Source organism: Anoplopoma fimbria, chromosome 13 (genome assembly GCF_027596085.1).
Source record: "Anoplopoma fimbria isolate UVic2021 breed Golden Eagle Sablefish chromosome 13, Afim_UVic_2022, whole genome shotgun sequence".
Classification (NCBI taxonomy): domain Eukaryota; kingdom Metazoa; phylum Chordata; class Actinopteri; order Perciformes; family Anoplopomatidae; genus Anoplopoma; species Anoplopoma fimbria.
Window position 1 is genome coordinate 25,085,191 of NC_072461.1, and position 27,994 is coordinate 25,113,184.

Below are 27,994 nucleotides of genomic sequence, written 5' to 3' on the forward strand. Positions count from 1 at the left end.
CTTCATGGTGAATCAGTTTACTTTAACAATAACATTTTTCTGCATTCATGCTGGAAAAAAACTTTTTCAACCAAAAAAAAACATTAAATAATGGAAACTAGACACCATTGACAAAATGCTAAGTATGTGTTTTATGTATATTCTTGTTAAATTGATTATATGCAAAGGTCTTAACAAACAAGAGGAGAGAAAAGTATATAAAGCTTTTTTTTTTGCCACACTAGGCAATGGAAGCAACTGGCACAAAACAGACTTTATCGAAACGATGCAAGGTTGATTTTGGCAAATGCTTGATCAAAAAGTTGTAAATGTGTGTACACATCCAGCGGACTAACATTAGTAATCATTTGGAGTCATGTTTGTGTCAAACTGATTAATTTAGAGTCCAACATGTTCTTTCTTTTAGCTCTAGTTTGGCATACACCAACTACTCTCTTTAGCTGTTGTTCTCCTCCATATTTACTAGGTAGTTCTTGACTTTGTCAATTTGTTGCTTGATGTTGCGCAGGTACTGTATGATTGCTTTATCGGAGCATTTTCACTGAAAAACACCTGGCTGCTCCAACTGTACTGAGTGATTTAGAATGTAAGAATACACTAGGTAGTCGAGGGCAGGAAAACCCCCAACATTTGCGAAAAGATGGTAAAATGCTGAGAACTATAGAGTCGGGAGATACCTCACCATGGGCAACCTCTTTGACATTACATGTTAGCATGTGGACCATTGCTAATATTAGAATTTAAATGACTAAAATATTTAGTAGTGCAGCTAATTCTAGTTACAGTACATGTATGGCATAGTCCCATCGAGCCCATTAACATGTAGAGTGTGCATAATTCATCGTATCACCAGAGCTTATATGGAAACCAGACACATGTCTTCAGTGTAAAAGTACCATATGTCTCAGAACACTGACAAGTCAACGCCAAATGATAAGCAATCAAAAACCCATTAAGATCTCTGACAATCTGACATGTTCTTTAATTATGTGTTGCGGGGGGGAAAAAAGGAGAAAGCCATTCGGTAGAGCAAATACAGGAGGGCCTTTCTGAGCAGATCAGGCTTCAGTGGCTGCTTGACAAGTGTGGGGGTGAGGAGGGGGACATTACAGGCCTGAGGCTAGAAAGTTAACAGCCTATAAAAAAAGTGACATTTAGCAAAAAGAGTCCTGAGACGGGTTCAACCTTTTCTACTTGAATGCAGTTCAGAAAAGATTGAGGTGAAGCATTGTATGCTCTAACGTCAATCTGTGATGCTCAGTGTATTTCAGATGTGGAGTGCTATTGGCGTCTCTACTTACCCTCAGCCGCCCTCAACTACTTCTACTTAAGTTTGTGATTTTTCTAAATTCCCCCAAAAAGGCTTTTAACAACCCTCAGAGCTGGGGCTCTAGTTGCTTCCTGCATACGTGCAGGCGAAGAGAGAGCAGTAACAATAAAAGAGAGAGCTGGAAGGAGAGAGACAGAACAATGCCAAAGTCAAGGGCACAATCCTCAAACAAGAGGAGGGCTGTGGTGCATTTTGTCTTCCGTCTGTCTATATCATGCAAAGTGGTGAGATTAGACGGTTTGCTACCAAAGCCTGATGTTTACTGTGGAAACTTTAAATGGTGGAAACCAAAGAAAACTATTATTTTCATCAGCGATTAATCTGCCTTTAGATGACGACTTCTAGTTTGTAATCACATAAGATAAAACAACAAATCCTTACAATTGAGAAGTTGGAAAAAGGTAATGTTTGGCAACTTTACAGGAAAAAATGACTTAATTGAATATCAGAATAGTTGCAGATAAATTGATTGATTAATCAACTGATAAGTGAATAAGTCAATCCATAGAATTTTTACTTTGGTTATTGAATAATCTTTTAGGTAATTGAGGCAAAAACTTTTTTATGTTTTGATTTTGGGTTAAACAAAATGTCTTTTTCAGATTAGTTGAAAGAAAACATACAAAAACCACATTTAGGTGTTTATTTTGCTACTTTGTGTATTTGCGTCTGTATATTTCTCCTAAATTCACCAAGAGTTTCCATTAGATAATGCCTCACTTACATATTTAATTGTTTCTTTCAGAAAACTTTTTTTATAAAAAAAAGTATTGTCTTGATGTAAGTTATCAACTTGGCAAGTTTCATGGTGGTATTTGCCTTTTTTATGGATAAACCAACTAATTACACAACGTTACCTTGATCTCTGGTAGCTGTTGACTATTTCTGACATATTAAATACTAACAGATGACATTAACCTGTGGCAGCCCTACATCTGACACTCCTGTTCATAATGTTTCCTTTTGCTTTTATGACTATTAATATTCTTGTTTCCATGCTAAAAAATAAGATCCCATTAAGTGAATGAAGACAGATCTTCTTCATTTTTTCATCAGTTTGTTTCTATTGGGTTTCCTTTTACTGGAATGTTCTGTCATAACCTTCAGGCAGTCGAATTGTCCTATGTGTAGAAAAATCCAGCAAAACCTCAATGAATTACTCATACTTTAGTCTACAATTCCTTTCAGTAATGTGACTGCAACTATGGTAGTATCAATATAGGTCATGCATATAGTATCATTATATGTTATCGCCTCATGTCTCATCCACACTTGCAAACAGCACACATCTTTGGGGAACTAAAGGCTCCATCGTCTTGGAATCCTCCCTTCCCAGGAGTGATGATAGTGTCACCATATTAGATAACATCTAGTAGAGCAAAGAACCGCACAACAAGCACATATCTCACCATATTAGGTAACATTAGGGTTGAGCCAAAAGGTGCAAGCACACACAAATGTCCCTGACAGATGTTTCTGAGGTGCACAGGTGTTTTAAATTTGATTCAGTGAATGTTGAATAGTCCAGAGCAAATAAACAGCTGTGCCAATAGCTGTGAAATGAGAGTTGAGATTTGCATCACATAAATTAGCTGTTGGGATTATGAATCCTGCTTATTATGTCCGACTATCACTGTGTGTGATCATGCTGACGTTAACGGTGTGCCTCCATGGTGTGCCTTTACAGAAAGATTGTTACTATCATGCGAAATATTCTATCAGTTGTAGTTATAGTTCCAGCTCCAGTGTTTCCCCTGCACATAGTGACGCAGTGCCGCCTCTAAATGGTTAGCGCAGCTGCTAGATAAAGATATCCCCAAACGCGATAAACTCCCATCTCTACTCTAAGCGGATAGAGTCGGGGAAGAAGAAGAACGAGGATTATGGATTGAACATCCCCAGACATTTCAACCGAGACACAGATTGTGAAGGTTACTTTGTTGAAACCGTATACAAATGGACAGTAAATGGAAGAAAACACTAACATGGTCACAGATTCTGTGTTTTGTGCTGAATCAGACCAGAGAATATTCAGTTTAAACAGACTGGTGAGGTTGTTTACCACTCATTGTCCTCATTGTGATATTTGCTGGAAGTGATGTGAAGCCACTCTGGTGGGTTTTATGTAGAGTGAGCACTACGCCAGACTCTATTTAAAAAATGGACTTTTAAATGCTACATTGTTTGTAAGCAACCGGTCATATGGTAACTTACAAAGAAATTTGGCCTTGTGTGCTTGGATTAGTTTGGCGTGCAGTTAATCAGAATTTTGATTTAATGAAAACTCAACTCCTGGCATTTGTTCCCTGTATTCTTCACCATTGTTTTGGAAGAAGGGAATGATGGGTTTAACAGGCCAACAAGCTTTAAAAGTGCTGTGGATTTAATGAATGCCGATGTGAAGAATGATCCATCTGGTTTTATGAAAAGTAACGGGAAAATATTTGGAAGAGGAACTGACATATTTAAAGAAACTGTAAACAAACTTTAAAGTGTAATACTTTGGAACCAAATTTGGAGCGGTGTTTTATTACCTTGTATGGCAATTTTTTTTTTTTTTTTATAGGAAAATTTGTTTGGTTGTAAGCTTTAGTCGCTAGTCTTGAAAAAGAATCACGATAAGATCGTGGATCGTGATCCTGCCTTAACACAACTGTGATATGATATTTCAACCATATCGCCACCCCGCCCACCCTTACTTATGTGGCAATGCTTGTGAACAGTAGATAGAAAATATCTTTGGGCTTTGCTGATGGTTATGCATTCATTTATTTCTTTAATACAGCTATCACCTTTTGTTATCTTTATGACTGACCAACAGAAATACCTCCAATTACAAGCTATTTTCTGGAGTTTGGCTTCGAGTCAATGACGTTGACTTGAAACCTCCCAGTTGGTAAATTGCTTTGTAAGCTTACTGCTGCTTTCTTTGTGTGGATAAGCTGAATAAATGTGAATAAAATATGGGCAAATGGGGGGCCATTGGAGGGCTAATCGGAGGGACCCAGGAAGTTTATATTTTGAAAGCTCTATGATGTGCCATGCCAACCCAACTCAGCCCAACAGTTTTTATGACTTATTTATAGAAGCGAAGATGTGTCCTGTTGGTTTGTGTGGAATGCTGTGTATCTGATACTGTGTGCAATAATCAATGCTGTTTTGAAGGAGGACTGAGGAGAATGAAGACCCAGTGGCTACATTTGTACATTTTTGATCACAGCTCTTTTTCTCTGGAACTAAAAAACAAGCTTGCTCTATCTTGTGGAAACAACTTTGTTTTTTGGAACATCTGCGTGTGGGCAAAAGTCATACTGAGAAAAAATAAATCTCAGCAGATGTAAATGTAGCATTATTAAATTTGCGCTATTAAAACTACAAAAATAAGTTTGTATCTCTACATGAGAATATCTAGGTTAAAGTCAATCTGCATTGGTTCAAACACGAGAAATGGTGCAGTTTTTCGTTAACAAAATGTGTTTATGAAATCCCAGCCAATCTTTTAAGTTTCACCCACACAACGAACAATGATTTTGTTCTATTTACTTTCTTCCAATATAATTGTGAAGTAGATGGAGCCATGTTCTGGTGATTGTCATCGGGACCCACGTGGGGAAATCTAATTGCTGTGACTTCCAGAAGTTTATGCAGCAGTTTACTACCTCTAATGTGTACATTTTTGTTCTTCAATTAATAACTGATTATAAGAATTATTAGTATAATTAGATTGCAAATCCACCACATGTAATGAATCTTGACTAACAGGTAGAGAATGGACTGTACAAGAAGCCCCATTGTATACTTGCAGATGACTGGTGCAAACAAAAAGTGAAAAACATTCGGGAGCACATGACACAAGGTGCATTATTGTGGGATTGCTGTTGCACCTTTAATTGGAGTTAATGAACTGACTAATTATAAGGACAGCAGTTTTAACAGCTTTTGACCTATCAATCAAGGAAAAAATCGCTCTGATGTGCATATGTGTTGATATGCACTAATAGGTTATGCAGGGCCTCATATCAATATCAAGATCAATTATAAGATTGCTTCCTGAATAGATTTCATAATCAACAGATGGCTTTAAAAGTATTTTATCTTTTGAAATCATGCTAAAATCACATCCACTATCATTAAATCTTAATTTGCTTTCACACAACTAACAAACCTCACCAGAGAACTACCTTTTAAAATGGTCTGGGTTTGGTTGTTGGTCCTCACCAGGGTTTGATTGACAGATTTCAAACCATACCATACTAACTTCACTATCCGGGCTAATAACCTGAGTTCTAATAACATAACCACCCAGGTTAGCTGTGAAAACACCTATAGAAGCTAAGGAAGTCTTAGGTCAGTGGATGAGGTTTCCCATGGAAGGCTGGAGACATGGAATCCAATTAGGGCCATGTTCAAAGCCTTCATTGTGGAAGTGGCTGCTAGGAGTAGGGGTCAGACAGTCATCGCTGCATGTCGTTGTGGGAACATAAGGACCTGTTGGTGGACACCAGCACTAAAGGAGGCCATTGAGCAGTAAAAGTAGTCCTTTAATGCTTGGCTAGCCTATGGGTTTATGGAAATGGCAGACAGGTACTGATTGGAGAGGAATGGCTGTCGCGGTTGCCAAAAACCCCAGTGTGGGAGACCTTCAGCGACTCAGAAAGGGAAAGCTGGGCCGAGCTTAAGCTTTCTTCAGCAAGGGAGGACAACTGAGTCTCCGGACATTGTTGGACTTTCCACGGTGCTGGAAAGGAGGCTCGGAACGATTGTTGAACCTCAGCTCTAAGAGGAACAATGTGGATTTCATCTTGGTGGTGGAACATTGGACCAGCTATCTACCTTGCAGGTCTTTGAAGGGTTCATTGGAGTTTGCTCTGCCAGTCTACTTGTATCTTGTGGACTTGAAGAAGGCTTACGAGCGTGTCACCCTGGAAGTCCTGTGGAGTGTACTGTTGGAATGCAGGGTACCAAGGGCGTGGCTTAGAGCCATCCTGTCCTTCTATAACCACATTTCCAGTGGGTGTTGGCCTCCACTGGTGAGTCACTTGTCACAAATCCTGTACAGAGTTTTCATTGACAGGATATAAAGGCGCAGCTGGGGGGAGGAGTGTCCAGTTTTGGGATTTCATAATTGGATCTCGGCTCTTTGCAGACAATGTGGTTCTGTTTGCTCCTGTAGCACGCACTGGGGCAGTTTGAAGCCAAGTGTTTGCTTCAAAAGAGGCCAGCTGAGGTGATTTTGGGGATCTGATCAGGATGCACCCTGGCTGCCACCCCACTAAGAGGCCTCGGGGTAGACCCAGAACATGCTGGAGGGATTATATATCTCATCAGGGATCCTGGGAACACCTCAGGGTTCCCCAGGAAGAGCTGTAAATGTTTCTTTGGAGAGAGATGTCTGGAATACCCCACTTGGCCTTCCAACCCCCAGACTCGGCCCCAGATATGCGGCTAGAAAATGGAAAATGGATAGACCAGAGAACATTTGGTTTTAACAGTTTGTTTCTGCTCTTTTGACCTAATTGTTCTACGTGAAGTGATGTAACCTAGCACCGGTTGGTTTTATGCAAAGGGAGCACTGGACTGGACTCTGTTAAAAAAAAAAACATTGTACTAATACATTGTTTAGCCGCATATCATCATATTTGAGATAACTGCTATATGCATAAATATTGCGCTGTAGTTGACCAAGATATCTTAAAATGCAGACAATTAAATGGTCCACAGAAACTATATTATGCAAAATATTTTTTTTGCATTTTATGTTATTGGAATTTGATGTTTTTGTAGTCATGGAATTACCTGTGCAAAATAAACTCTTAAGTGACCCAAACTATAACTTTAACCTCATTAACCAACCATAATAGCCTGTTCTGTAGTCCTAAGACCTTCACTGTACCATGAGCAGGACTGAGAGATTTCCCTTCAGACTCATAATGACTAAATCTAAAAATCCAATCAAAAGAGAACGCCTCTTTCAAGCTTCTGATTATGTCATGATTTTATCACGCTACTCCAGTCTAACCAATATTGGCAGCTTACAGTAGCTACAACAAGACTTTATCATTACACTGTCCAGCTGTACCAAAGATGACATTTTGCATTCACCTTTGAGTATTGGAGAATAAAAGTGCAAGCTTTAAATACCCTTCAAACTAATCTATTAAAAAAAGGGAAGACAGCAGGGAAAAGTGCAGGATGTGCAGGTTCACAAGCCCTCTGCAATCTTCACCCCTCTCCTATTTCACCTCCTAGTTTATTTGACGCCGCAGGGTTGTGTTTGATATTTCAGCAAATTATCTTTGCTGCATTTAAGGAACTAACCACTGCAATTACAGCATACATGCATTTTTTTTGTAGAGCTTCCATGTGTATGCTTTTCCTCAGCTTGAAACATAATGGTTGTAACATAATGGAAACAGAGGCCAGAGGATGTTTTAATGGAATATCAATTCAGCTCTCAGTCAAGGTCGAGACATATGTTTAATTAAAAGAAAGATGAGTAATTCAGTATGTTTTAGCTCATCATGCCCCCAGACTCCCCTCAGCCAGCCCCCCCAATAACCAATATGTGCTTCCTCTGATTACACACACTTACACACATTTGATTGATTCACTTCCATCAACAGCAAACGGAGGATAGAGCATAAAGGCACAAAGACCAGAGAATACATGGGTGTGCACTGTGTGCCAGAACATTGCTCGTTTGCAGCAGTCACTGGTGGGAAATGAACAGGGATTTTTTCTGTGCTTCTGATTGTTCTCCCCTGTTGGGAACTTTTACGCATCACATTTGGACACTTAAAGGGAGCTGACTGCGCACAAAAACACGCATGACTGAGCAGCCCCGGACAAACGGGTCTCTGTGTGGAGTCCAGTGCACCAAAGCGGAGAAACCTGTCTGGACAGATGGAGAATAGGACCTGCGTTACTGTCCTGGGAGCTCTGTGCTCCATGATGGGCCATAATGAGGAGCTGTGGCTGCAGAGAGGCAGATTCAACTTTCAAAAAGGAAATTTATTTGTTTTTTTTAAAAGGAATTTCACCAATAAATGAATAAACACTGTGTTGACAGCAATTACTGTCAGTAAACTTGTCTTACCTTGGTTTATTTCAAATCAAGCTGTGCTCCGAGGAAAAGAAAAGTCAAAAAAAAAGAAAGAAAACACACAGACAAGAGCATGACAACAACAACCAAAAAAAAAAAAAAAAAAAAAAAAGGAGTCAAGATCCGTGCAGCCCTGTTCTGGCTTCAGTATCAGTCCGGCTTCATGTGCGTCTCTGTGGGACAGGATGAGCTCAGACAGCCGCTCGGAGCGCAAGTGGAGGAGGATGGAAATATTCAGCAGCTCCTCCACCAGCCTGATGTGATGCGGTGACGTCGGAGTGAGGAGGTGGTGTTATAGCTGGATGAACAAGCTGCATCCCCTCAGAATCCCTCCCAGCTGCTGAAATGCCAATAGTGGTCAATTTAATCATTTAATAATAATAATAATGATGATATATGATGATGTAACTGGGTGCTGATTTGTGAGAAGACGAACTGCAGCTGCTCATATTTTACTGTATGACAATAAACACACACACACACACACACACACACACACACACACACACACACACACACACACACACACACACACACACACACACACACATTAATAAAATCCAATTTGACATACCTGAGAGTCAAACCTGTGGAAGCCCCTGAGGTGCACGAATTTGATGGAACAATTAAACGAGAAATTAAATTTCAACATGAGTAATGAGAGAATTGGACTACTGGTCATAAACTTCTATATCAATTTCAAAATGCATTATTGTCAAATATAGCCTACAGCAAGTGAAAAGTAAAGTTACTATTTTCCAATAACAATAATATTTGCCTTTCTCAAAAAAAAAGGAGCTCTCCACCCACACCTGTTGTTATAGTTGTTGTTTCTGTGTAGCAAAAGCTGATAAATGATATGATAACATGATATCTCATCACCAAATCCAGCATTTTAATGTTCTGTCGGAGGAATTTCCAATATTGGTAACAGAACAACTCCGGTTTGAATGTTACATGTATTTGTCAAATTCAGAAATGCATTTATATTCACTGAAGTTTCCTATTTTTAATTAATAAAATTGTTCTCTACTAGAGATCTGGATGACCTTGAATAAAAAAAGTCAAATGAATAATAATTGACACACTGGTTCTAATGCCTCAAAGGCAGACAGTTTAAATATTTGTGTTGAATCCGTCTCGGGTTCTGAACTTGGCTTCTTTTAGCTGCTGCAGCTGTCATCATGTTGACTGCTCCTCCTGAATATAACGCCACAGAGGGTTTAGAGCTTCAATATGAAGCTGAACAAAGAGATGTGGACAGGAATTGTGTCGTTTGAAGGCTGTAAATGTGCAGAAAGCAGATGATGAATGGCTACAGGCGAACAGCTGGAAGCAGACAGTGCACTGATTAAACTTACCTCACTGTCAAGTCAGTTTTTCAAGTTTTTTGGTACCATCTCCGTGGTTGCTGTCTGAAAATGATTGTCTTACTGAATCTAAATCCGTCCACATAGACCACTTAGTTTATTAACTGTCTAGTTCAAAAGCTTTAGATTAATTAATAAAACAAATATAAGAATCCTAATGGTGTGTTATTCTGTGGTAAGATTCAGTTGACGTAGTCTCAAAAGTATATCGTGAAGTAGTTCTCCAGCTGACAGTTGTTATTATTATTATTATTAATAATATTTATAATTATTGTGGTTTAGGGGTTTTAACGATGCGTAATACAAGATTGTGTGTGTATGTATATATCTATATATATATATATATATATATATATATATATATAGTTGAGTTCCTACCTACCCAAAGACATTTTTATTAAAAAAAAGCACATAGAACTAGCGAATGTTTTAGCTATTTTATTCTGAAATTATTTATTTTCAATGTAGTTTAATCTGCTGAATATCTCCACGAAGAATTTGTTTCAAAAAATGCCATAAAATATTGGACTCAACCTTGACAATTTTCTTTCGACAAAGGTTTTGTCTTTTAAATAGCTTGTTTTGTCCAAAACCCAGAAAAAAAACATTTTTAATAACATAGGAGACTACGTTTTTTTTTTTCTTCCATGTGGTCCTTTTTAAACAAACCACTCCCAGTCCTCTTAAAGTGGACTTTAGAGGGGACCAGCATTAAATGGACTCAGTTCTGTTTCTGGTCCGCTTCAGCTCAGCTGGGACCTGAGTCCTCTTTCTGTTCGAACTATAGATCCTCTTGAGCACAGACCTTACTTTTGACAGTGTCTATTTACTTTGACGCAGCACTGCAATGCAGTCCTTGGGATAAAAATTCATCATCCCCAAAACAACTGTTACTGATAAAGGACTATGGGCAATGCATCCTGTAGGAAACGTGACAATCCATCCAGCAGTTGTTGATATATTTCAGTGCGGGCACAAAGGAGGACTGCACACTGTTGTGCTACAAAAGGTTTATTTTTCTTTCTCTTTTTGGCAACGTTTCGATCTGTAAAGATCTTCCTCGGTCTGGACAAACAGACTGTTTGCCGAACATAACAGGTGATTGGGTGGAAAAGTCATTTTGTGATGAGAAAATGTGCCACAACTGACATATTGCGAAACTCCTCCATTCAGTTTAGAACTGAACTTTTAGAGTTTGATCGACTTTGTTTTGAGCTCCGCCTGCAGTAAAGGAGAACGAGAATGATAGATGGTTCATATTAGGGTCAATAGACTTTACTTTTTATTCAACCCATATGGCTCCAGGTTCTTTAAGGACACTTTAAGCAGCCAATTCCTACTCAAGGGGCATTTGTGTTCAGATCTCGGCTTGCCAGCGGCGAGACAGGAGTGAATCTGTTCAATGCAAGTAGCAGCAGCAAGAAACTGAAAAGGATCATTAAAATAAATTTCTGTACCAGTTTCCTGTGATAGACTGAAAAGGTGCAAAGAACAGAAAGAAACCCAGTGAGAGGGTCTGACCTAGAAATTGTTTTTTGGTATAGAAATGTTTTAACGGAAATGAGGATTTGTTTTCCACGAGAAGACCAGGTAGGCTGATAGAGATGTCTTTAAGCTTCACACTTGGCCTGTGAAAGGTGAAAACTGGAATTAAACACTTCAAAAAGTCGGCATGGGATATATGTGAACGTTAATATATAGTAGAGGAATGTGGGATTTCAAAAGTAGTAAATCTTCAACTGTGAAATGGTCATTGTCTAAATGCTTTCTATCTACATGTTCTATATTTTTGACTCCTTTCTGCCATCTATCAGCTTTGTCTTCTGCAAACACACAGCTTTAAAATGATTGCCCATCTCTGCCAGCACTCAGCTTTGATCAGCCTGAGGAGCTTTCTCTGCAGACAAACGTCTGTGTCATAAATCACTTCTTAAGAGGTTCATTGGAGACAGGCATCATTTTCTTTAAAACACTGAATTATAATCGCGCCTTCCTGTTTATTTAAACCACGTTTTCTTTTTATGTTAAATTTATACAGTTTGATGTCAAGCAAGTATGGCTGCAAATATGTTAGTCAATAAACCTGTCATTTTCATTTATTTCTCATTACTCAGTTAGTCAATAAAATGTTGCCAAATAGTAACAAGTTTTCAGATTATTTTGTCCGAGTATTAAGTTTACAGGTTAACACATTTTCACATTTGGAAAGCTGAATCCAACATTTCTTTTAACCTAAATCACTATTATAATACATTATTATAAATCTGTGCAATTAATTCATAATTCTTTTGTGTGCTCTTCTTATGTGGAGGCATTGACTGTAAAAAAAAAAAATGGAATGGAAGTAGCCATCGTGACGTCTCCCAGTGGTTTGTGGATTACCGTTTTGAAGTCTCAAGTTTTGCTTTGTGGCCGTCGCCATCTTGGTTTCGTAGAGCCAGAAGTTACCGTATTTGGACGAGAAGGCGGAGCTGTGGAAGGGATACACATAACAACGCCTCTGTCCTTATTGTCAGGCCGTGTCATTTTCTCATAGACTTCTATACAATCACACTTCTTTTTGCAACCGGAGGAGTCGCCCCCTGATGGCTATTCGAGAGAATGCAAGTTCTTCCGCATTTGATTAACTTTTTCCTCGACTTTTTCTCCCGAGGTGATCTGCTCAGAGATCATTTTTTAACATTTTTGGTGTTGGGTTTAGAATTTTTAAATTAGTGATTTCTCATTTGCAACTACTGCAACCTACTTTCTAACATATTCCAAAACAAACCGGTGACTAAATATCTACTTTGGTAGCCCAATGTGACAACAAATACCACCTTTTGGAAAGACTTTTGAAATAAAAAAAATTCTGGCTTTGATCCCAAATCCAATTTAACAAAACCTTCTTTTAAAAAGTATTTTACTTTGTTGATGAAATAGAAACTTTCTGTGGAAACAACCTTACCTTGTTGAATCATATGATATCATCGAAGAGGTTCAATAAGATTCAAAAGGTTGTCCTCTCACAAAGTCTTGCTGAAAGGGTTTTTTAAATGTTGAACAGCTTGTGCCTACAGCTGTTTCAGTTACATTTAATATCAGATTTTCCGCTTTATCCTTTTTTTAATTACAGTTTTATATAATTTAATATATAACACCTGAGGGAACAAGGTGAATAGTATCAGTGCAGTTGTAAAAGTAGGCTTTTTAAACATATATTTGATGCATTTACACTGAAAGTGTGTTTCTAGAACCATTAGAATAGCATTAAGTTTTGCCAGCATCACAGTTGTATAAGCGCTTAAACTCTTGAAAACATAAGCTTTAGCATCACACACAAATGATGTAACAGGGTTTTAGTGGACTCGGTTCCCTCTGAATTACTTTGCCGATGTTGACATCTTGAAGAGATGTCGTGGACTCCTGGGGCTCAAGTGTAGATGGAGGTCTGTGTCCTGCCTTTATTAGATTTGTGTTAAGCCACACCTGAAAAGAGTCTGAAAACTAATTTCGCAGAACACAAAACAAGTTATTTATCGTGTTCTCTGAACTGTACAGGACAGCTTCACCTGAAGGAGGCAAGTCGGGGACGTATGACGTTATGAAACTGTTATGTTTCGCAATTAAATGAAACATCAAAAATGAGTGCTCTCTTACAGCTCGGCCAACTCCCAGGTCTGGTATTTGATTATCAGCATTTGGTTGTTGACAACATGATGCATTCACAATCAGCCTCCCTATGTTGTTTGGAGTCATGCTGTGCCTGCGGGTTAGACAAAAGACTGAGTTTCCAAAAATTTTAGAGTAGCGATTGTGGATGCGAGCGTATTTATTTGTTCTTCTGCGCCTTTCGTCTCCTTTAATGAAGACGGGGTGAAATAATGAAGCAGAACTCAACTCCTCGGAGCGCAGCGGAGCAAAAATAAGAGATTTGGGATTTGGCTGAGCTCCAACTTCACACCCAGCCTCCTTTTCATTTCCAGAATTTGTTGATTAATTTTCTCCACCAACTTAATGTCATCGTTAATCCTGCATCTATTGTCCTTCCCCTGCATTCTTTTTTTTTTTTGCACTTTATCCTTTATTTCACACTAACACTTTCAAACTAATGTCTCATTTTTCCCCCATTTTAAAACATCGACCTTTAAACAGTTCTGACGATTCAAACTTTGCCCCAGCGGTCCAGTGTTGATGCTCAGCATCCTACCAAGTGACTAATGTTGAATACGGTTTGGTTTTCTTTGCACCAAAAGGATAAAATTGACTTGAATTATTTCTAGTCAAGTTCAACTGAAACAACACACAGAGCGAGGTTGTTGCTGCTTGTTTTTGTTCTGTGAAACGGGGCTAATGAGTAACTGTGCCAGCTGGTAGGAATTCATTATTCACTACTTCTATTTGCAAAATAGAAGCATTATTTATAACACTGTTTTTATTGTCTTTGGAGAGCAATAGTGTAACTTGGTATATTACAATCGCTGCTTGAATTCAGTATTGAGACTGTTCTCGCCAGAAAAACAACAGCGTTGGTTGACAACAGCTTTTGTTCAAACAGCCTTTGTCTATTTTCTCCGGACAAACAACCTGTAATGACTGTCAACTCTCATTAGCAAATGCAAAAGTAGCATGATGTTTTTAAAAGGGCTTAACCACATCTGCATACCGTATACTTTAATAAGGCGTTATCTGGTAAATCGTGAACATGCTCACATTGGAAAGAATGGAAAGAACAAGAAAGTAGAAGATCTCAGGAACGCCATAAGGGAATTTCTTCAAATTTGACAGAAAAATCCACTTGAACTCAAAGCTGATGCGAGTACAATTTGGTGTTTAAAAGGAAACCGTGACCTCCCGAAACATGTTTTTTGCCATATCTCAAGAATTCCTATGCTAATATAGACAATTTCACAGAAATATCTAATTAATATTTCCGTTATTCTAGTTCATAAACATGCATAACTCTGCCGCAAGAGAATAATTTTGCGTGCAGATTTCGTTTCTTCGCATCCAATCTAACCACATCCAACAGTAGCCACTGCACAGCCTGTAGGTAGTAACTAAGTCACTAAAGGTGTCCGTATGCTTTGAATGAATAGCTTGTAAGATGGTCTAACAGCATCTGAACCCCCTCACCCCATCACCACTAAATCAGCGTTTGACAACGACTGCGGCCCGTATCGCGTCTCCCACCTCCAGTCAACGGTGGTGTCTTATAGGAATGAGTTTAATTCTAAGGAATCAGGTGCATTCGATCATCGTCTTCATCAGCAGGTGGAGTTTACCCAAAACCTAGTCGTTGTTTCGGTATGAACTTTTATTTTTGGACAGCTGCGTACCCTCACTTCTTAACGAGTACTACCATGCACTGATGGATACATTTCAGGCCCGATTTGTCCCTTTTTGTTTAGCACAAACTGGTGAGAAGAAAAAAAATACATGCTGCTGCCCTCCAGCTGTCAGGGATTCAAGATGGGACTCGGTCCGGCCGGGCAGTTGCACAATAACAGACTTTAGACTTTTGGTATTGCCTCCAACATCTTCAGCCAACACTTCAGCCAGCTGGCGTTACGTAGTTTACTTGGCAATGTCCCTCTGAACCGGATCATAAACCCGTCTTTAGTCGTCAGCATTGTTTGTCTGTGTACTTTCATCTTTGTAGATTATTTTGAGCTACTTTTGAGCATTTTTTTTTTACTTGTTATCCTTTTCATTTGGTGTTTCATTTCCGGTAAATAATGAATTGTTGGGTTAAACCTGTGAAGCATCTTATGAGACACATTTTTAAACTTTGTTGGTGCAACAGCCAAACTTCACTCAATCATATCGTTTCATCATAAGTGGCTCAGACGCAGAGTGGGTCGTCCACTTATCAGAAAGTCTGTTTTTATCCCCAGTTTCTCAAAGTGTCCTTGGGAAAGACACTAAAGCCCAAATTGCTCCCAAAGGCTGTGTGATCGGTGTGTGAAGAGCATTTTGAAAAGATCCTAAAGAGCAGGTTGATTTCTTGTATGGCAGCTTCAGCCTCACTTGGCAAGTCCAAGTCATATTTATTTTTACACATTAGGTACATAAAATAATTAATATTTTAATCCATAACTGTTGTTTTTCCAAAGTAGCTTTCCACAAAGCTGTTTTTAAAACTGAGGATTAGACGTCGGATGTGAAATTGTAATAAGAATCTTTGTTTTTATAAAGTTTTAGAGTCTAGAAATGATGAAACTTAATCCTGCTAGTTGCTCGTTTATCTAATCAAGCCAGACAAAACCTCTGCTAACTCCGGGTTTAGTCACAAATCTTCTTTTTATTAATGCCAGTTCAAGCGCTTAATGAAAGTCACCATGGTAACAAGAAGGCCGTCCGCCACTGCAGGTAATAGACATCCTGCGATGCCGACATGTAGGGATGAACACAGCGTGAGAATAGCAGTGTTTTTAAGTGCACAAAACCTGCAGAGAGTGGGGCTGGTTCCAACAGCTGGGACTCGTTCAAAAAAAAATGTAAAAAACTTAACTACCTACTGGGGCTCTGTGGGTGTGCGTGGTTTGTGAACAAGCTTCAAGGACAAAATAAAAGAGAGTTGATTGGAAATTAACTGTACTTAGACAAAGACTTAACTTTTTCATATTTTGCCAATAGTAAAAAGTTCTGCAAAGGTTTTGGTCCTCTCACCCTTCCCCACATCAGCTCTAAATATCCGATAATCTCTCGTTACAGAACTACTACACCCACATTTAATCACTTTCCACCGTAACCTTTGTTTGTCCAAAATGTAAGGAACTTGTTTAAATTTTGTCCATCTCCATCTTTTGTAGTTTTCCCCCTGAACTATGATTTGACATAGTTTTCCAAGGGGGAAAAAAACAGTACTATTGAAGTTCTACAGACCGGTAGGTGACTCATTAAGTGGACTGTTTTGGTGATCGTCATCCTGCATCATCAGACAAAGTTATCCACATGGGGTATTTATGTTTTCATAGGAGTATTTTAAGTTTTACTTTTACGTCCTATAATCAGGAGTTTTGTCAATTTCCTCTTCAAGCAATTACTTGATCGGGGAATTGATTATATTACATGACTACTTGATCTGGGAAAAACTTGAGTATCATCATCTTAAGGTTCTACTCTTAACAAATTTAAAAAGAAACAGCTATGATTAGTTCTAATATACTTTAAAATTTGCTGTTTTAAATCTGAACCTTGCTAGCAAGTACAAAACAAATTGTCTGCCTTTGATCCAATTGGTGCTTCTATGAAAGACCATTTGGCACATTCAGATTCAATATTTTGAATAAAATGTAATTGAATTGGAGGCTTTGGTTTAGTTCTATTTATCCTCTGCGTTTCTCAGGTAAATTTGCTGCCTTTTGACAGAGCAGAGGATGTCGTTAATTGGTTTGGAGAAGTAATTTGAAACCACATTCATTTATTTGTTATAAGAGACCGAGTCCTATCTCACAGGGACAATAAGGACGTCTGAGAGCAACCTTTTCCTCAGGGCTGGTTGAAGAGTCGAGGCATTTGTAAGACATGTTTCCCTTTTGAAGTATTTTGCACACAGCAGGGTGTTTGTCTCCAGTGACAGTGCAGACAGGATGCTAATCACAGTGGCTGCTTTACCCCGAGGTACCTCATGAGTTGTGAGTTTTCCGAACTTGCTTGGGTTTGACCCTCAGTCCTTGGCTGAATAATGTCCGCAGAAAAAAAGTCCTCTGAGCTGGTAGATTGTCAAACATTGCAAGTGTCAAAGGAAAGAGGAAACTACTTTGAGTTGGGTTTGTTTTTCAGATGATTTACTTTTGTATAAACTTTCAATGAATTTAGGATGATGTTTCTACATTCTTGTTTGCTCAGAGTTGCGTCACTTGAAGATATTTGCGTCCAAACATATCAAATCATTTAATATATTTGATCATTTTGGGCACTTTTAATTGATATGCATTTGTGATGGATAGTTTACCGTTGTATGGGCCTATTACACCAAGACTGCAGAATTCAAGCTTGCAACATTTGCAGCATGACATCATTCATTCATCATCATTTGCTTGTTTTGACAAGTTTCATAAATCAAAAACAAATGCCACATTCGTGACCGATTTACGAGCATGAAGGGCCCTTGAAGGACTAAAGAAACGTACCGACAATTTGTGAGCACCAACCTTCTGCGCGTTGTATGGCAGCGAAATGAAACTGCCGCCATTCACCCTTTGCATGTAAGCAGCACACGCAAATTGCTTTTGTGAAACGGGCTCATGAATAGAATAGAATACATTATTTTACATGAGAAATTCACTTCAGATAAGTCATGCTCCTTCACACCAAATTGAGAAAACCATGACTCTGTGGGACTTATAATTATCTTCCTTAATTGGACATATTCTTGAAGGATATTGTGTATGTGGGTTGGGTGTAGCTAAGAAGGTTGGATTTAAATGAAATCCTTCAGATTTTATTGGCTTGTTCATATGCGAGATGTGGGCGTGGCTTGGTAAATATGTCGCATATCAGAGCTGTAGATGACTTGTTGACCTCCACCCACACCGCCCGCCCCCATGCTGTTAGATCAGGAGGTGGAAGATGATGGAGAAATGGATATATAAGAGCATAATAGCTCATAATAGCTCTTATGGAAATGAAACATCTGCTAGATACTGGGACCTACAAGCAAACACTCAAGTTATCACATTTTGACTTATAACTTGGACATTGTTTTATTTCTCCGTGTCTGTAAAATGCGGAAGGCATCGAATACAAAAGATTTCTTTCCAAATATTCTTGGTCGCCAAAGACCTTTCAGGCGCTCTCTGTCTCAAACTGTCTTCGTGGCTTTTAGTTCTGCTCTTATACAACTTAGTTTTTTTGGGATTTTCCTAGCTATCTGACCTACTTAACTATTCTGGACAGCTCACTCCTGACCCCATAGTTCAAGTGACCAAATCATGATGTACAGCGAAGTAACTGTAGGGGATGGGTGCTGAAGAGCAGTGGGGTAAATGCACAGCGGGATTATGGCCTCGATCCTGATCGGCAGAGACATCAGAGTCGAGTTCAGCCGACACTAGTGGACACATCAGCCTCTCACCACCTGAAAGGCTGTTGGCTCAGGGCCACAGGTTCATCAGCATCACAAAGTTTTGGTTCTATCTTTACCCGCTCACTCATGCATTTGGACCCTTGAGGTAAAAAAAAACACCTTTTCCCAAAGCTTGTGATGCACATGTCCCTGTATCCTATATTGAATTAGCCGGTCAGCTTTGTCCAGACTGTTTAAATAACTGAAAGTTACTTTTTTTCCCCTTTTACTTTTGGTTTCATTGCACTTTTCTGTTTTAATTATTCATTGAAGGACTTAAAGCCGCCACGTTATGAAAGCTCAGCGGGTTTATGTGTCACATCCGGCAGAAACACAATTCCTTAAGGAGTTTAGCTTGCTTTCTTTGGCATGGTAATGTTTGAATGTTTGAAAAGGAAAGGGGACTCCTGGCAACTTAAACCTACACATATTTGAAGTTTTATACAAATTCAGGCTTTTCCTTTTGTTGTAGTATTTATAGAATTAACCTTTGTTCGTGTTGTTGTTTAGTGGGCAATGCTGGTATTACTCTATATCGTTCTTACTTTCATCAAATCATTCACTTCTGAATGAGTTTCATATTTTAAAAAGGCTCAGTCATTTTCTAAAGCAGTTCTCAAACAGGAGGAAATTTGTTGGTGACTAATTTCAGCGGCAGATTAATACATACATATTAATACATACATATTAATACATACATATTTCATGCTCTAGTGAGTATGTCATTGTTGGTTTGGGTTTTTTCATGGAATTTGTTGACAAGAAGAAAAATATAAGATATCAGACTTACCCTTTATAAACAATAAATTGGGGCTCCATTTGGGATTGCCCTTTAAGAAGCTCTAGTGTGCTCTCATGCATAAAAAGACTAAATAAACCATCCCCTCGAGTTGATTTACCCCAAACCTTTTCCCCGTTTCCATCTGCCAGAAAGATAATATTTTATTGCTTGCAAACATAAACCCACACATATCAAAAAGGAAATGCACTGTGCTCTATTTCTTAAACCAGCATATGCTTTTTTTTATCACAACAGAAAGTCTTGAGAATCTGCGATGCGAAAAGGAAGAAACTCAAAAATAACTTGATGCCGTTGTCGATATAATTTCATTCTGTAAGCCTCTAAGAAGCTTACAGGTTGTGTGAAGTAAAGCTGCTATCTCTGCATCTCAAATAATAATAACAATAACACATGCAGGCTCATTTTACAACCAAATCCAGAGTGGAACAGAGAAAGGTGTGACGTGCTTGGTAATTTAATGGCTGCCCAGCTGGCAGGAATCAGAAACTGCTGGGAACCTTTTGAAATGGAAATATCAATGTAGTAAAAACCAGGAGGCCTAATAATAAGTAAGAGCTGCTTCGCGTGAGGCACCTCAGTCCCACAGGAATCCCCCCACCCCCCAGTTCTCTGATATCTTCTCTCACCTTTCATCCCCACAGGCGGATTATTCATCACTGTCTTCTTCAAGGGGTAGCTCAGATTAAACAAGCACATGTGCTCGAAATAATAACATTTAGGCAATTTATTTGTGTGTGTGTCGGTTTTCAAGGCAGTATCACAAATGTCTGTTGTGTACCAACACAAACATTAAATTGGAAATAATGAAACTGTCATTCTTGAAATAGGCTAGTTGCATAAAAAAAAAACTAATTAATCATACAACGTTCTCAGTCAGTCTTTTAACAAAAACAAGTCCGTCATTCCAAATTCAAGGAGTCAGGACGGCAAAGTCACCTTCAGCGTTTGATTTTTCGATCGAGACTTTTGGGACAAGCGGTGTGTCCTTGCTTGGGGATTTTAGAGCAGAGAGACAGATCATTTCCCCTGCATGTGTTTGTCTCTGAGAACATGCTCTCTGGCGGTGACAGTGGCTGCAAGCTGTGTAAATTTAGCAGAGATAAAGGCAGACTGTGAAATGGAGGCCAAGACCAGTGTCGACCCCACAAAAAACTTCACAAATCACACCAGGAAAGTTTAGCTCAGATCTGGTGACTATATATTTGTGTATATATATATATATATAGAACAACGATCCGTGTGCATTACCAGCTGGCGTCCCCCGGCGGCCATTGTCCTCTTGATCTTTGTCATTTGCATCAACAGCCTGGATTCATGCCTCCCTCTGTTAACGCTGTGATATATGCTGATTGACCTCTCGCTCCCTGAGATCCTGATGGGGTCTACTTGGCCCGACTCACACTCTTGGATTCACTGGCACAGAATGAGGCCAAGACCCTGTCTACACATCTACAGATATGTTTCTAAACAGATATTTTCCGTTTTAGCCTCTCGTCCACACGGAAACAGAGTTCTACGTCACTGAAAACGGACATTTTGCAGAAGAACCTTCTGAGGTTTAGATTTAAAAAAAGCCTCTTCCTTCAGGGTTCTGTTCCTGAAAGACCACCCAGATGTCTGAAAATGTTCCATAACAAGGCTTTCATCTCCTTATATTGTAAACTGACGCTAAGAAGCAACTCCACATCGTCATCCGTCCACACATAGATGTCAATATATGTTTTCGCCATACCACTAAATATCAAATATGTATTAATAAAGAAATGATTAGCTACAGCTTGACTTTTGTTTACTATTTGTTTACACCCCCAAAGGAAACTAAGCTCACTGCGCTTGCTCAAAATCTTCTTCTATGGTATTTGACGTATCTTGGTGAAGTTCGTTCTTTTGTGGACGGAGATGTTTTGTTAAACGAAGGTCGTGTGGCCAGGATTTTAATTCAAAACGTAGAGGAAAATATCCGTTAAAAGAAATACCTGTATGCGTGAAGATAGGGTCTAAGACTGTGGATATGGTAATCAGTTCAAGGAGTGACGACAACATCCCCTCTCCAACAATTTCTGGACATGTCATCAGTAGAGTCTCCACCTTTCCAACCAGATATCATCTGATTTGTCATGTGATGCCCACATCAAGTGCATGCTCTCAAAGACGCTGCCAAGGATCCATTACATAAACGATGCAAAAAGAGATGGTTTCTCCAGTGATGTGCTAAATTTAATATACCTGACCTTCATTCATCCAGTTCTGGATGGACTGACAAAAGTCCTCTGGAGGACGTACAACGAAGATGCTGCAGGATCATTGTCTTTTTGTCTTCGTTCTCTGCCATCAGTGAGTGAGGGAGTAAAGGGCGCAATGAGGCCAACATGTGCACCCTCAACGACATACTAATCCCATCAAACTAAAGGATAGTTCATCCCCCCTGCACGGATGTCTGCCTGCAGCCTCAACACCTACTTACACGCTTCGTCAGCTCATGAAATTTGTGTTGCCAAAAAAGTAGAGCCAAAAGGCCTGAACTATGCCTAATTCCTTGTGCCCTGAAATGGTTCTATTTTCTAGTTTATGCTCCTAATTGTATGCCTTTGCTTGGTTTACATTTGTAAATTTACTTCTGTATTCATGCTGTGTTGACACATGCTGGGTCTCAATTTGCATACTTCCATATTTGCTATTTTGAGTGCTTTCGCAGTAGAAGGATGAAGTTCCAGCAGATGTTGCTCCAGTGAACATGGCTCTATACAATTATAACTTAAGTGTTATTGTAATGTTGTCAGCTAGAAGCCATCAGTATTGTTTAATGGGTAAATTTAGCAGTCTGTAATAATTTGGTTCTGCAAACGATATTGCTGCGCGCTACCTAACAGCGACGTTTGTAACTTCGGTTGAGTGCACACCAGCCGTGTTCCATTTGATACACTACTCAGTCAAAATGAATCATTCCTCATTTATAGTCATTAATCTATTTTGCATGTCTTTGTGGTCTCTTTTGTGTCCATTGGTAGCAATTTTGATATAGCTTTTCTGCATAATAAATACTTTTACTTTTGGTACATTAAGTATATTTTGATGTCAATACTTTTGTATTTTTAGATTTACAATCACAGAGTATTTGTACACAGTGGCTAAAGGAGAAAACTACTGAGCATGTTGTATTAGCAGTAACTCAACAGCTTCAATGAACCATACTTTCCTTAAATGACGTGACAACAAGGTTTCGCCAAAAAACATTAAAACACATGTTCAGATTACAGTTTTAATATTTGTTTAATGCAGATTTTCTTTCTTGCTTTTGTTCCATCATCGTCCTCTTCAGTCACATCTTGAAGATTTTCCAGATATTTCTTTTTGATTCACTGCCGAGCTCCCAATTGGCCTTGTATAGCTATTTATGATATTTAATTCTACCAAAGTGTTTTTATCACAGAAAGCAATTCTTAGTTGTTTGAATAGTTACTTCCAAAGAGTTGCAGTGATCAAAATGAGTCACCACATTTGACTTTTACCCCAGAAACCGACATTTTGTTGCCTTTGTTGGAGAAGAAAACTGGTCCGTCTCTAGATATTTGTCTGTTTGCACTTTAAGGCGATAAAAATAAACAGATTTTTTTTCACAGTAATCTGATAAAATCCCAAACACAGAAATTGATGTTGGACGGATAAACAACCTGAGTGTCTTGTGAATGTCATTAGCGGGTTTGAGGATGTTGTCAGGTATAATTTTGGTTTTCATTTGAAGTGTCTTTATCTTCTTCTACTTTAGCCTTGTATCCTTCTTCATCTTCATCTTCTCCTTTATTTCACCAGTGGTGGAATTAATATATATTTACAGAAAAACTAAACTAAAGTGCAATTTTGATGCATTTTACTTCAGTAATCTCATTTATTATCTGACCATAAAGGGACAGATTGGCTTTGCCACAGCCAGAACAGGCTGAACGCAGGCGGACTGAATTTTCCACGCAGGGCGAGCGTATGCAGAGGCATTCATTGTCACCCATTACACTACAGCTGAATGAATAAGAGCACTTTACTGTATCTGCTGTGAGAGGGCGTGGGCATGTTTCATTTATTTGGCGCTCGCTAATCAAGTGTACGAGTGGTTCTCTGTTTCTAATAGTGATATGTCAAGTCTATAATTGCTCCCATGTTGCACAACATCGACTCTAATATCAATTCATTCGACAAAGGGAATTGATGCAAGATACTCAATGGAGAAAAAATCACAAAAAATGTAATTGCTTTCTTTAGAACGGCGATACATGTCCAAGCAGCTAAACCCAATATATTATTTTTACCTCCATTACATTGCATTTAAAAGTGAGATGCCTTTTACTCCACGACAGCTTCAGTTACTAATTACTCATTTACATGCAAAACTACTTATGTTTTTATAAAATATGATGCATATTGTTTAAACACAAGCATCTACTTCTCAACCAGCTATGACAATAAAATGCTGCTTACATGTTGATTCATCTGCAAAAATAATTAACTTTTATATATATCATATAGTATATTGTTATACTTAAAATAATATAACAATACACCGAAAAGAGGACATTCTACATAATACATAAAAAGCTATATAACCAGCTTTATTTAATAAAAGATCAATCTACATCTGAATCAATGCAATAAACCAAGATAAACATTTTTTTACATTTATTTTACAACACATGAAACATAACACAAAGTGCATAATAACAAAGTGAACATAAACAACATAAAGCAGCAGCAGGTGATCATTATCTTTTAGTGAGAAACAAACAATCTTTAATTAATCAATTACACGTCTCCATGCATATTTAAAGAATACAAATAGTGTGATTCTGTTCTTTGTTACATGACAGTTACTTTATTTTAAATTATGCAGCATTTTCCTAAAATCAATGTACAGACTTCCTCTCATTACTTCACTACAAGCGTGTGTCAGTATCTGTATCTGCACAGACTCTGCCTGGCGTCAGCTTTTGGGCCGTGAGCCAATAACAGAGCGCAGTTAAGGTCGTTACTTTATCAAAATGTAGCGTTGAAACGTAATGTTTGTTTCATGGATTGATAAATGCATAAACGCCTTTTTAAATCAAGCTCAGTTTTTCACTTTTTCCATCATGATAGCGAGCTAGACAGCTGTTTCAAGTCACTCGTGACTATATTTACGATTATCATGCTGGTGGAAATTCAACATGATCAACTTGTTGTGAGTCTCACCTCTCCTCTCCCCTTTTCGGGAGCCTTAAGCGTTTCAGCAGGTTGCTTGTCATCTTCAGATGAGAAAGATGCAAGGGTGATGTCTTTGAAAGCCTTGGCCTGCACCCCCTCATGGTGTTGGAGGGGGTGCAGTATATATAATATTTCAGTTACTGTGGATTCTCTACTGTTCTTTACTGTTTTTTACTGTTTTTTTATTGCTCATTTGCTTATTTATAATACTTATTTTGATGGAGGTTACAATTAGATGTTGATGATCATGTGTCATGATTCAAGTCACTGCAGACATTTCCTGTATTAAACCAAGACTCTGATCTGAACCTCACCATAAGAAGGTTTAATCAAGCTGTCTCTACAATCAAATATTTGTTCGAAGATGAATGAAACATGTGAGCAATGAACATTTTATTGACCCATTCATCATCAACATATTTGCGTCTTGCCAGATGAATCCTCATTATGTTAATAAAGAATGTAATCCAGCATTACATTTCTTTAAAATGTATTGGATGTTGGGAAAAGGACAAATGTCAAATTGGGGGAGGGAGTGAACCTGTTATTTTATAATTCAGCTCAAAGTTGTGGTTCACCTGAGATTCACCTCACTTTTATCAGGTTCACTGTCCTCCAGCTCTCTGTAGAGTTTTAGTCCATGTCTCCCTCGTCTGTCCGTCCAGCATTTTATCTGAATTTAACTTTTCCATGTTGATTGGAGCATAAATTTGTCTCCTTCTTGTATGGTACTGGAACATGCAACAATTCATCACTGGATTTCGGCGGTTGCTTTGCCGAGCTTAAAGCTGGGGTATGCAGTTTACTTTTTGTAAATTGCATACCCCAGCAATTTACAACAATTGTAAGAATATTTTATGAAGGCGAATACACCATTTGTGCCTTTCTTTTCAAACAAACCACTTTTTGTTTTTTTTAAGTTCTGCAAAAAAAATGTTAAAGCTTCAGTAACCAGCGGATGCTTTCATGGAACAAGAAAGACACATGGCATTTCACAAACTGACTAAAGGTAGAATCAGCTCTGAAAAGAGAGTGGAAGTAAGAGACAGATGTACATTCAAAGGCCATGAACTTTTAATTTAGCCCCTCTTCTCCCTTCATTACTTTGAGGATATATATATATATATATATATATATATATATATATAAAGTTGTCCTCTTACGTACAGCTCTGTCTGTGTAACTGCATTATAGGATATTTTCACATTTTTCACACACTTTTGATTTGATTGATTTGTAAATACGAACATGCAGTCCTGCCTTGTGTAGATAGCTTATTCCAGCTGCAGAGCAAGATCACAAATGCTGACTGTTGATTAGTACACTTTTAGTCTTTTCAAAACACAGCTGTTTAACCTGTCCAGCCTTTGTCAGTGTTATTTAGCTCTGGTCTGGTTTTCTATCCGACCACTTGAATTACCAGCTGAACCTTTGTCCAATGGCACCAGCAGTGAACTGCCTACCCCCAGCTTGATCAGCTTTAAGTCACATTCTTTATAAGTCAGAATTTATTTGCTAATTCTGTTTCCATTGCACTTTGTCGTGCTTTGCTTTTGTCGATAAATCAAAGTTTCTACCCCGGCTGAACGATATGTCGACTTCTTTTAAAATTTCCAGTGTTTCTATCCCCAAAGTGATCACCTTAAATCAGGTCTCCGGACCTCCTTTCTTACTAAAGTGAGTTAAAGGTACCTTTGTGTATAAGAAAGAAAACAGTGGAGCAAAATAGTAAAATAACCAATCCTGGTAAAATAAACGCTCCAGAAATATCATTCAGAGTTTAATGAGTGAATGTCCCTGCTTCATCAGATCAAAAGGAACCAGCCAATGCAGTAACAGTGAAAATCTCTGTTCATTCATGATTTTTCCATTTTACTCCAGATTGTGTTCGGCATTTTAAATAATTCAGACCTGATGATGTCCTGCTGGGTGCAGGAGAACCATGAAGGGACAGATTGGCTTTGTCACAGCCAGAACAGGCTGAACGCAGGCGGACTGAATTTCCCACGCAGGGCGAGCGTATGCAGAGGCATTCATTGTCACCCATTACACTACAGCTGAATGAATAAGAGCACTTTACTGTATCTGCTGTGAGAGGGCGTGGGCATGTTTCATTTATTTGGCGCTCGCTAATCAAGTGTACGAGTGGTTCTCTGTTTCTAATAGTGATATATCAAGTCTATAATTGCTCCCATGTTGCACATTGACTCTAATATTAATTAATTTGACAAAGGGAATTGATGCAAGATACTCAAAGGAGAAAAGAAAAATCACAAAAAATGTAATTGCTTTCTTTAGAACGGCGAGACATGTCCAAGCAGCAAGAGTTTCAATAACCGTGATGAACACGTAGCGTTTCCTAAACCCAAATACTTTGCTCTAAATTTGAAGAAATTGGCGATAATGGTTGCAATACCCGTTAGAACGTACGCGAGGGAAAGCCATTTTGTGGTACGATTAAATGAAATTGCTTTTTTTGCACAAACGGAATTGAAAGAAAACAGCGCTTCACAGCATGAAGCATTTCATATTCGAGAGAACACAGATTTTCCAAAAGGCCAGAACGTTATTGCCCGGGGAATGTTCCTCCCACGCCACATCCAGCACTCGAGACATCTTTTAAAAGCCGACATTTCGAGGAGAATATTGGCTTTTATCTGATCAGAAGACCACACGTAGGCTTTTTTAGCATTTTCCATAAAAATGAATGGATTGTATGCTTATAAATTGGACATCTTCTCATAAATAAAATAGTTTATTCCCAGGAGAGTGGTACGTGCAAATGGTCATAACATCAGGGTGAAGCTTTCTCTGGTGCACAGTGGTCTGAACAGGTTTCTTTGAAGTCAGTCACTTTTATGATGACGCGGTTTATTCTTTCAACCATTTCCTCCCCTTGCTTCGTTTTTATCATGGTTTCCAGCAGCGCTCTGTGGGTGTAAAGCTAAAGAAGTATTAGATTGCTGATTGCTGTCAGTGGTTGGATCAATGTCCACTTGAATTACCAGCTGAACTTTTGTCCAATGGCACCAACAATGAACTGCCTACCCCCAGCTTTAAGTCACATTCAGAATTTATTTGCTAATTCAGTTTTACTTTGTCGTATTTT

The 27,994-nt window shown here is 38.6% G+C and overlaps 1 protein-coding gene across 2 annotated transcripts in view; it reads left to right on the forward strand.

Annotated features, from left to right (window-relative positions):
- Positions 1 to 27,994, forward strand: part of adamts3 (ADAM metallopeptidase with thrombospondin type 1 motif, 3) — a 230,648-nt gene that overhangs the window by 194,160 nt on the left and 8,494 nt on the right. The gene's annotated exons all lie outside the window — the stretch shown is intronic.